At 51.2% G+C, this 11,732-nt stretch overlaps 1 pseudogene; it reads left to right on the forward strand.

Annotated features, from left to right (window-relative positions):
* The first annotated feature begins 487 nt into the window (after positions 1-487).
* LOC139274314 (U2 spliceosomal RNA) lies at positions 488-725 on the forward strand (annotated as a pseudogene).
* Positions 726-11,732: the final 11,007 nt, after the last annotated feature.

Raw genomic sequence — 11,732 nt, forward strand, 5'->3', positions numbered from 1 at the left:
ACTCAATGGTATTAGACATGAGGTCAGCTCCATTCAAACCTGCTTCTAATGGTCAAGCAGAGCGTGCTGTTCAAACAATCAAGCAAAGTATGAAACATGTAACTCAGGGCTCACTGCAGAAACAGCTGTCATGTATATTGCTTAGTTACAGGTCAAGACCTCATATGCTTACTGGGGTTCCTCCTGCTGAACTACTGATGAAGAGAAATCTCAAGACCAGACTTTCTCTTGTTCATCCTGATTTGAATGCTCATGTTGAAAACAGACATCAAAGTCAGCAATGGTGTCGTGATCGTGATGCCGTGTCACGTGACATCTCGGTCAACGATTTGGTTTATGTACTGAACTATGGTCAAGGTTCAAAGTAGATCGCTGGCACCGTTACAGCCAAGGAGGGTAACAGAGTGTTTATTGTCATGCTCAAGAATGGGCAAACATGCAGGAAACACCTTGACCAGGTTAAACTGCGGCATAAGGATGAACTGGAACTGCTTCTCGGCCTTTTGGCTAAGATCATGCGTAACTGACCTGACAGGGGAGTAACCATGACCCCAAAGTGGTTCTCCCTGGATCAGGAAGGTGGTTCTCCTATGCTTTTTGGAAATAGGAGGTGGGTGGGGTGGCTTGACCCATCCACCTCCACGGAGGTGTGTGGGGGGCCTGACCCATCCACCTCCATGGCACGAACCTGGTATTGCAGTACTTCCAGGAACGGTGCAGTGGCTCTCGGCCTTTTGGCTAAGAGCATTGGCGCAGAGTGATCCTTGATGTGTGCAAGGTGACCTCTGGCGTTTGTGATTTGACAAAGAATTGGAAAGATTGGCTACGAATTTAAAAAAAAATACGGATGAACTGGAACCGAGTGAGGAAGATGCAGTCAGTGACTAACCAACCAATGTTCATTCATCAGAGGACTCTGCTGACATTACTGACTCTGAACCTTCAATCTCTGATGTGCTCATGACCACTCCCAGCAAATCAGTCCTCAGAACACTCGCCCAGAGTCAAAGGTGAACTGAGACGATCAACTCGAGAGAGGAAAGACCCAGACCGTCTTAATTTGTAAAAAGACTGTTGTTGAGATTTTAAAGGGGGGATGTTGTTATGTATTAATGCTTGGGGGTCACCAGACACCAGAGTGCGCCGGGGACGGAGGTCATCGGGCCTCCGTGGCATGTGGAATGTGTGCTTGGTCACTTGCATAGAAGTTGTGTGTCTTTGTCACACAGGTACTCTCGGGCTGGAATAAAGATGGATCACGTTGCACTTGAGTGAGTTTACAGTAACCAGACTCTTGAATCATTACACTGAGGGAGTGCTGCACTGTCAGAGGGGCAGTATTGAGGGAGCGCTGCATTGTCAGAGGGACAGTGCTGAGGGAGCGCTGCACTGTCGGAGGGGCAGTACTGAGGGAGCGCTGCACTGTCAGAGGGGCAATACTGAGGGAGCGCTGCACTGTCAGAGGGGCAGTATTGAGGGAGTGCTGCATTGTCAGAGGGACAGTGCTGAGGGAGCGCTGCACTGTCGGAGGGGCAGTACTGAGGGAGCGCTGCACTGTCAGAGGGGCAATACTGAGGGAGCGCCGTACTGTCAGAGGGGCAGTACTGAGTAAGCGCTGCACTGTCGGAGGGGAAATACTGAGGGAGTGCTGCGCCGTTGGAGGGAAAGCACTGAGGGAGAGCTGCACTGTCGGAGGGGCAGTACTGAGGGAATGCTGCATTATTAAAGGGACAGTCCTGAGGGAGTGCTGCACATCGGAGGGGGCAGTACTGAGGGAGCGCTGCACTGTTGGAGGGGCAGTCCTAAGGGAGCGCTGCACTGTCGGAGGGGCAGTACTGAGGGAACGCTACGTTGTCGGTAGGGCACTATTGAGGGAGCGCTGCACTGTCGGAGGTTGCAGTACTGAGGGAGCACTGTACTGTTGGAGGGATAATACTGAAGGACTACTGCACTGTCGGAGGGACAGTACTGAGGGAGCACTATAATGTCATAAGGCAGTACTGAGGGAGCGCTGCGCTGTCAAGAGGGGGCAGTACTGAGGGAGCACTGTACTGTCGGAGGGATAATACTGAAGAACTGCTGCACTGTTGGAGGGACAGTACTGAGGGTGCATGCCAATGTCAGAAAGACACTACTGAGAAAGCACTGCGCTTTCGGAGGAGCAGTACTTGAGGGTGCGCTGCACTGTCAGAGGGGCAGTACTGAGGGAATGATACGCTGTCGGTAGGGCAGTACTGAGGGAGCGCTGCGCTGTCGGAGGGGGCAGTACTGAGGGAATGATACGCTGTCGGTAGGGCAGTACTGAGGGAGCGCTGCACTATCGGAGGGGCAGCACTGAGGGAATGATACGCTGTTGGTAGGGCAGTACTAAGGGAGCGCTGCGCTGTCAGAGGGGGCAGTACTGAGGGAATGATACGTTGTCGGTAGGGCAGTACTGAGGGAGCGCTGTACTGTCGGAGGGGGCAGTACTGAGGGAATGATACGCTGTCGGTAGGGCAGTACTGAGGGAGCGCTGCACTATCGGAGGGGCAGCACTGAGGGAATGATACGCTGTTGGTAGGGCAGTACTAAGGGAGCGCTGCGCTGTCAGAGGGGGCAGTACTGAGGGAATGATACGTTGTCGGTAGGGCAGTACTGAGGGAGCGCTGTACTGTCGGAGGGATAATACTGAAGGACTGCTGCACTGTCGGAGGAACAGTACTGAGAGAGCAATCAATGTCAGAAGAGCAGTTCTGAGTAAGCACTGTGCTGTTGGAAGGGAAATACCGAGGGTGCGCTGCACTGTTGAAGGGGCAGCACTGAAGGAGTGCTGCATTGTCGGAGGGGCAGTACTGAGGGAGTGCTGCATTCTCAGAGGGGCAGAACTGAGGGAGTGCTGCACTGTCGGAGGGGCAGTACTGAGGGAGTGCTGCACTGTCGGAGGGGCAGTGCTGAGGTTATAAAATCAATCATGCAACACAGAAGAGGCCATTCGGCCCATCGTGCCTCTGCCGGCTCTTTGAAAGAACGATCCAATCCCACTTCCCCCTGCAACTATTCATCCAGTTCCCTTTTGAAAGTGACTGCTGATTCTGCTTCCACCACCCGCTGGGGCAGTGCGTTCCAGTTATGTTTGTATGGTTAACGGAAGGTGGTGGGAGGTTCAACTCCATGAGCAATCCTTCAGGAAAGTTTGGAAAGTAGCTTTTCCCGCTTCTACCTTTGCGGAGGCTAAAAGCACCAGGAGTTTTTGAAGTTACAGAAACAAAATCGGAAGGGAAGGATGCTTTCGATGTAAGCTGGAGGCCGCATTCAACCCATTGTGTCCCTGGATGTGCCTGCCCACGGTGGACGTTACTGGCACGTGTCCTTATAGCAGCTCCCTGCTTGACCTTCGGCGGACCCAGACCCTCTGAAAAGAGCACACACCCAACTGTTGTCAAGCAGCTCCAACAATGCCTGTAAGCATGGCGGCTGCACAAAACATCAGTCACTGTGGGGGCTGGGAGCAGTGCGATGGTTCTCATACAACCGGAGTACAGCTGAGGGGCTTGCTGGACCACTCCAATGGGCAGTTAAGAGCCACATTGGTGAGGGACTGGCATCATGTATAGACTAGACTGGGTATCCTTCCCTAAAGGGACGTTAGCGAACCCACTGAGTTTTTACAACAACCCGATTGCTTCGCGGTCACTTTTATTGTAGATTTCTAAGACCGAATTCAAATTTTCAAGCTGCCATGGTGGGATTTGAACTCGCGATCTCAGGGTTATACATCCAGTACCATAAACGCTGTAGGGAGAAATTTCCGCGTTTAGCGCCACACGTTAGTGGTGCAAGATGGCGCTAAAATGTCTGTCGATGCTCGACCGCCAGCTGATGGCGATTCCAGCGGTACACGCCATTTCCGTGTTGCCGGTAGCGCTGCCGGGGACATCGCAGTCACGGAGATCGTGGCGCCAGTGGGCGCGCATCGTTCACTGGACGCCCAATCTCCCAGTTTCGTTCTGGCCATTGCCGTTAGCGGCTCTGGGTGTGGAAGGCCCGGCTGTAGACTGCACCACCTCGGCATGGGCGGCAGCAGACTGGACTGGATGGCTGACAGGCAGCGGCAAGTGGAGTGTCAGAGGTGGGAGTTGGAATGGTGTCACCCTGAGAGAGGAGAGCCAGTTCCTGCTACACTGACGCACTGCCACTCCCCCGGGGCAGCTCCTCAGAATGCCTACCAATCTGGTGGAGCACAGATTGCTGGCCTGCTGTGACACCGTGAAAGCCCCGGTCGACGGTGGCAAACTCAGCCATGATGGCAACAGTCAGAGCTTGGGTGGCTTCAAGCCGAGACTGCATAAGTACATGAGAACATAAGAAATAGGAGCAGGAGTCGGCCACCTGGCCCCTCGAGCCTGCTCCGCCATTCAATAAGATCATGGCTGATCTGATCATAGACTCAGCTCCACTTCCCTGCCTGCTTCCCCGAACTCTTTATTCCTTTATCGCTCAAAAATCTGTCTATCTCCGCCTTAAATATATTCAATGACCCAGCCTCCACAGCTCTCTGTGGCAGAGAATTCCACAGATTTAGAACCCTCAGAGAAGAAATTCCCCTCATAGTTTTAAGTGGGCGACCCCTTATTCTAAGACTATGTCCCCGAGTTTTAGCTTCCCCTATGAGTGGAAATATCCTCTCTGCATTCACCTTGTCGAGCCCCCTCATTATCTTATGTTTCGATAAGATCACCTCTCATTCCTCTGAACTCCAATGTGTATAGGCCCAACCTACTCAACCTATCCCCATAAGTCAACCCCCTCATCCCCACAATCAACCTCGTGAACCTTCTCTGAACAGCCTCCAATGCAAGTATATCCTTCCTTAAATACGGAGACCAAAACTGTACGCAGTACTCCAGGTGTGCCCTCACCAATACCCTGTACAGTCGTAGCAGGACTTCTCTGCTTTTATACTCCATCCCCCTTGCAATAAAGGCCAACATTCCATTTGCCTTCCTGATCACTTGCTGTAGCTGCATACGAACAGTTTGTGTTTCATACACAAGGACCCGCAGGTGTCTCTGTACTGCAGCACTTTGCAATTTTTCTCCATTTAAAAAATAATTTGCTTTTCTATTATTTCTGCCGAAGTGGATAACCTCACATGTTCCCACGTTATACTCCATCTGCCAAATTTTTGCCCATTCACTTAGCCTGTCTATCTCCCTTTGCAGATTGTTTGTGTCCTCCTCGCAATTTGCTTTCCCAACCCATCTTTGTATCATCAGCAAACTTGGCTACGTTACTGCATGTGAGCAGCCTGAGCTTCCACTGCAGCACTAAGACGATGGGTCGCTTGCGCCCGTGCTGCAGTGGAAGCTGCGACATCACCCATCACACGCGTCATCACCTCTGGGTCACCACTGTCTCTCTGGGAGTCTACCATCATTTCCAGACCGGAAATCCTAGGCTCCATGCTCTGTGCAATGTTGGATCGAACTCCTCCACCCTCCTTACCATTGTTGAGAAGCTCTCGGGCACCCTTGCTATTGCACCCATCATTTCCGTGTGCATCCCCCATCACCTGTCTTCTGAAGGCCTCCCCATCGAGGTCCTCATCCGAGTCCTGTGCAGCGGAACTCACGCACGAATCCATCCTCTGGGGGAGCCGGCCCCCGAGCTACCCTTTCCCCCTGACCTTGCTGCTGCCCACTCGTCCCCGTTGCCTCACCCTGTGCAGATCCCGCTACTATACTAGCCTCTAAAGAAAGCGTAGTGGCGTTATCTGAGCTGGTGCCTATGGGTGAGAGATGCAGTGAGAGGTGCGTTCTTCCTCCTCCTCTTTTCCTGCCTCGTTCTCAACAGTGCCCTCAGGGACAGGCTGCTCAGGTGCTTGCTCATGATCTGAAAGCAGAAAGGCACAAGAGTTGGCTAAGGTGAGGGGAGGGGTTCGGGATGGCAGAAACGTATGCGTACAGCATGATGAGATGGAATGTGCAAAACGCTTGTGGGGAGAGGGGGAAGTGGGATGTGAGAAGGAGTAGGGATGAACATACTGTTGTTGTCCCCAAGGGGGCCATCATTACCATAGGCAGCCCCTCGAAATCGAGGAAGCCTTGCTTTCACTCTATAAGTGAGTTCTCAATACGGGAATTACAGTCTCTGTCACAGGTGGGACAGACAGTTGTTGAAGGAAAGGGTGGGTGGGGAGTCTGGTTTTCCGCACACTCCTTCCGCTGCCTGCGCTTGGTTTCGGCATGTTCTCGGCGACGAGACTCAAGGTGCTCAGCGCCCTCCCAGATGCTCTTCCTCCACTTAGGGTGGTCTTTGGCCAGGGACTCCCAGGTGTCGGTGGGGATGTTGCATTTTATCAAGGACGCTTTGAGGGTGTCCTTGAAACGTTTCCTCTGCCCGACTGGGGCTCGCTTGCTGTGTTGGAGCTCTGAGTAGAGCGCTTGCTTTGGGAGTCTTGTGTCAGGCATACGAACAATGTGGCCCACCCAACGGAGCTGGTCGAGTGGGGTCAGTGCTTCGATGCTGGGGATGTTGGCCTGATCGAGGACGCTAACGTTGGTGCGTCTGTCCTCCCAGGGGATTTGCAGGATCTTGCGAAGACGTCGTTGGTGGTATTTCTCCAGCAATTTGAGGTGGCTACTGTATATGGTCCACGTCTCTGAGACATACAGGAGGGCGGGTATCACTACAGCCCTGTAGACCGTGAGCTTGGTGGCAGAAGGCTACGCTGGCACACTGGAGGAGGTGTTGGACCTCATAGTCGATGGCCACGGTACCGATGAGCTGGTGCCCAGTGATCTCCAGCATTCGATTCTCCAGCTGGCTCAGCTCTTCAATGTCGGCCTGGGTCCCCAGCTGTGCGCCCCAAACATGCAAGAGCAAGGGAAGTGTGTCAGTGAGTGCAGTGCAATGTGTTTGGGCGCTGTGCCTGCCGCAGTCGAGTAGCTGTCATTGTGTGCAAGGTGTGAGGTGTGTCTGTGAGTGTTGCGAGGTAGAGATTGAAGGTGGTTGAGTGCTGGGGAGGGGGGGGGGATGTGGTGCATTGAGCAGTGTGTGAAGCTCGTGGTGCAGATGGTGGTATGCAGTACTTGTAAAAGCATTCACTCACCATGACCACCCTTGTGCAGTCATTAAACTTCCTCCTGCACTGTGTGTGGGTCCTGGCGACCTCAGTGCTGCCCCAGACCTGGTGTGTCACCACCCTCCACATAATGCGGCAGGCTTGTGGCGAGGGTTGTACAGGACCCCCCCCCCACCTTCTCTCCGTCACTAAAACCAATGCCTCCAAAGTTTCATCGGAAAACCTACAAGCTCTCTCCTTGCCATTTTTTGCTACAAATGTCTTCTGACTGTTGTTTGCTTTGCTGTTGGGCCGGCTGCACACCCAACAATGCTGAGAATGAGGTGCTGCAGCATCAATGAACCCCCCCCCCCTTTAAGTAATGCAAAAGCCTGTGGAAAGCATGATTTGCATTAAGACCCCCTCCGATAATGGTCCAGCTTTTCAGTGTAACACCAATGAGCTTAAGCTGTTAGACTAGATTCATGACTACAATCAGTTTAATGAGGAGTTAGCATGAATTTTGTGTGAATCCTAGCTGATTTTCAAGTGGCACAGCTTAATTGTTTTTAGTCTGCCCATTTCTTGGCTACAACAAATTTCTAGCCCTATGTTACTGTAACTACGTATTGGGCCAGAGAGGTAAAAACAAGAAAAACGTGCATTTATATAGCGCCTTTCACAACCTCAGGACATCCCAAAGGGCTTTACAGCCAATGTACCTTTTGGAGTGCAGTCACTATTGTGATGTAGGAAACACAGCAGCCAATTAGCACGCAGCAAGCATTCCCACAAAGAGCAATGTGATAATGAGCAGATAATCTGTTTTTTTTAAGTTGATGTTGATTGAGGGATAAACATTGGCTAGGACACAGGGATAATTCCCCAGCTCTTCTTTGAAATAGTGCCATGGGATCTTTTATGTCCACCTTAGAGCGAAGACGGGCCCTTGGTTTTAAAGTCTCATCCGAAAGAAGGGCACCTCCAACAGTGCAGCGCTCCACTGGCGCGGGCAGCCTAGAGTTTTGTGCCCAAGTCCCTGAAGTGAGTCTTGATCGCAGATCCTTCTGACTCAGAGGCGAGGGCGTTGCCCACTGAGCCATGTGAATGGTATGTGCATATTTATTTTTTCAACTATTTGTTCATGGCATGTGGTAATGCTGGCAGGATAATATTTATTGCCCAACCCGAGTAGCTGAGGGGCTTCCCGGGCCATGTCCGAGGACATTCAGGGAATCAAGCACACCCTGTGGGATGGGCGTCGCATGCGGGCCAGACTGACTAAGGGTAGCAGGATTCCTTCCCTGAAGGACATTAGTGAATCGGAACTGGTTTTTTTAAACCACAATCTGACAGCTTTCTAGTCTGAAATGAATATGCCTCAGCTGAGAGACGTTTACAGAGATTTATAGCGCACTTAACGGGATAGAGAAAATTAACTTGGAACAATCCTTTCAGATATTCCAGAGCAGCAGGGGAGAGGGCACAGGTCCAGGCTTGAAAAGGGATCATTTCGGACTCGTATCAGGAAGTATTACTTTCCACAGAGTATTGCCAACAGCTGGGGCTGGTTTCCAGATGGAGTCTCCAGCACAACAGCACGAGAAACAGCTAAGCTTTGGAACGTAAAGATGGTAATATTGGTCTTCCAGAAGGATGGAATTAAGTCGAGTGACCTGACTTCTGCTTTGTAACCTGCCTTGTGATATATGGGAGATATCTGACACAAGGAACTATCTGACATATTACATCACGTTGGGATTAGGAATTGTTAGAAGGGTCTCCTGCAGAGTCTATTTCTCCACAGAGCAACAGATCAACCTCTGTGGCTGCTGTCAAGAGGCTAAAAGGGTCTGACAGTTGACATCCTTGAGTCTGTATGGAGGAGGGACCACCCTTGGCTAAGAGCACATGGCCGAAATGTGCGTTTTGTTGTAGAGTGATAATAGTGTCAACATAAAGCTTTGATTTGTCCAGCTCTGCTCACCCATCACCCCTGTGCTCGCTGACCCACATTGGCTCCGGAATAAGCAACGCCTTGATTTCAAAATTCCCATCCTTGTTTTCAAATCCCTCCCTATCTCTGTAATCACCTCCAGCCTCACAACTCACCCAAGATAGCAGCGCTCCTCAAATTCTGCCCTCTTGAGCATCCCTGATCATAATCGCTCAACCATCGGTGGCCGTGCCTTCTGTTGCCTAGGCCCCAAGCTCAAGGAATTCCCTCCCTAAATCTCTCCGTCTCTCTACCTCTCCTTCCTCCTTCAAGACGCTCCTTAAAATCTACCAAGCTTTTGGTCACCTGCCTTAGTTTCTTCCTATTTGGCTCGGTGTCAAATTTGTTTTTTTGCCTTATAACACCACTGTGAAGCGCCTGGAATGTTTTACTATGTTAAAGGTACTATATAAGTAGGTCAGTGATTGGTGAAGGATAGATAGGTGTGCGATTGGACATTGTCTCTGTAGTTTAAATAGAATTAAATAAAATTTACAGCACGGATACAGGCCAATCGACCCAACAAGTCCATGCCAGTCTTTATGCTCCACACGAGCCTCTTCCCACCCTACTTCCTCTCACCCTATCAGCATACTTTTCCATTTCTTTTCCCCTCGTGTACTTACCTAACTTCTCCATAAATGCGTCTATGCTATTCGCCTCAAATACTCCTCTATGAATACAAGAGAAAATATCCCCAGCACGCTCAGCTTCTTGCAGCTCTCATTAAATGCAGACTATCGCCCCAGGCCAAAATATTTCAGGAAATTCAATAATCCTTTCACTGCAGGAGGGCAATCATTAATAATAACTTCAGTCGCTCAAATGGATGGGATCTAGACAGCATCTTTCCCTCGCTGTCTAATTGAGCCGTTTATTAAATCAGACCAGAAATAAATCAGTAGATTGGTCCTCTGTATTACATCCCGTCTGATTTTAATGATTTAAAGGGGGAGTAAAACACGGCAGGGTGTAACTGGCTTAAGGCTGGATTTTCTGGTCCTCTTCGCCCCGTTTTTCGTCCCGGAGCGGCGGCAATGGCGGTGGTGAGTTCTCCAGCGCCCTGCCGCGATCCTCGGGTTTTGCGACGGCGCTGTGCCGGGTTTGAGCTCCTGCCCGACACGTCCGCCCGGAAGTGCGCCCGCAATTACCCGCCTGGGAAATCAGAGCGGTCCAACCATCCCGGCGGCGGAGAGGGAGGTAATGGACTGCCAAGGTCAGTGCAAGCGTTTTTTTTGTTTTTGTGCGATTTGTTTTGCGGTGGAGTGGACAATGTTTTGGGAATGTTTTTTTTTTAGGTTTCCCCCACCCCCCCAGGCCTCTCTCGGAGCGCTCCCGGCCCGGCTCTTTAGCTCGGGAGTTTCCCACCCTTGCGCCAAGAGAGGTGTACAATGCCTCCCTTAGCGCTGTGCCCCCTGCCCAAGCAGGGCCCAGCTGTCCAAACTTAACGACTAAAGCGCAAACGCTTCCCGGCCGCTAACTTTCCCGCCCCGCCCTCCGTTTTCGCCCCAAAAACAGAAAAGCCTAAAATCCAGCCTGTAGCCTTTCCGATCACGTGAAGTTTCTTCTCAGATTCAGTCTCGGGTTGTGGGCGTCGCTGGCAAGCTCCGGCATTTATTGCCCAACCCGGGCTGCCCTTGAGAAGGTGGGTTCGGTTAAAAGGCAATTAGCTGCCATCTGCCCCAGCCAGGACTGTAGATTTAGTTTACCTACAGGATTTCAGTCGAGGACAATAAAAGTGATAGCAGCTGCAGTTGAACCTCCCTTACCCGGAACCACCCCTCGTCCGGAAACATTCCCGGCCACCGGGTGGCGCATGCGCGGAACTCCGACGTGAACAAATTGAAAAAAATTGAAGCCCTTCCTCACTGCCGACTCCCACAATCGCTGGCCTGACCCTGCGATCCACCACCCAACCCCCCCCCCCCCCCAATGATCTCTCTGCCGCTCTCCCAGCCCCAAGCCAGTCAGCCCCGATATCCCCTTGCTCAGTACCTGTACCATCCAATTTAACGTGACCACCCCTCGTCCGGAAAAATTCCTTATCCGGCACAGGCCAGGTCCCGAGGTTTCCGGATAAAGGAGGTTCAATCTGTACTCGTTTTAAAATCCTAGTGCTTCGGCTAGCCACAATTCAACTCAAAATACAATACAGGTTTTTTTTTAACCTCACAAACCTTGCCTGAGTATCCATCTATCGCCTGTGAGCTGTTCAGGGGTTGGGTTTGTCTCAGGTAAATGCCACTCGACAAATTGAATTCCATCTGTTGACGGCTCAATTTATTCGCCCAGATTGTACACCCAGCTGTCGCCCCTGCGTGGGCAGTGGTTTGTATTCCGATGGGCATTAGGAAGGCACCAAGACCAAGATTATAACTCATCTGCTTTCTACATTTATTGATCATTCACAGAATCACAGAAATCATAGAAAATTACAACACAGAAGGAGGCCATTTGGTTCATCGTTTCAGTACCGGTCGAAAAAGAGCTACCCAGCCTAATCTCACCTTCCATCACTGGGTCCGTAGTCCTGTAGGTTACAGCACTTCAAGTGCATATCCAAGTACCTTTTAAATGTGATATGGGTTTCTGCCCCTACCACCCTTTCAGGCAGTGAGTTCCAGACTCCTATCAACCTCTGGGTGGAGAAATGTTTCCTCAACTCCCCTCTAATCCTTCCACCAATTACTTTAA

The sequence above is a fragment of the Pristiophorus japonicus genome, chromosome 9 (genome assembly GCF_044704955.1).
Source record: "Pristiophorus japonicus isolate sPriJap1 chromosome 9, sPriJap1.hap1, whole genome shotgun sequence".
Lineage (NCBI taxonomy): Eukaryota > Metazoa > Chordata > Chondrichthyes > Pristiophoridae > Pristiophorus > Pristiophorus japonicus.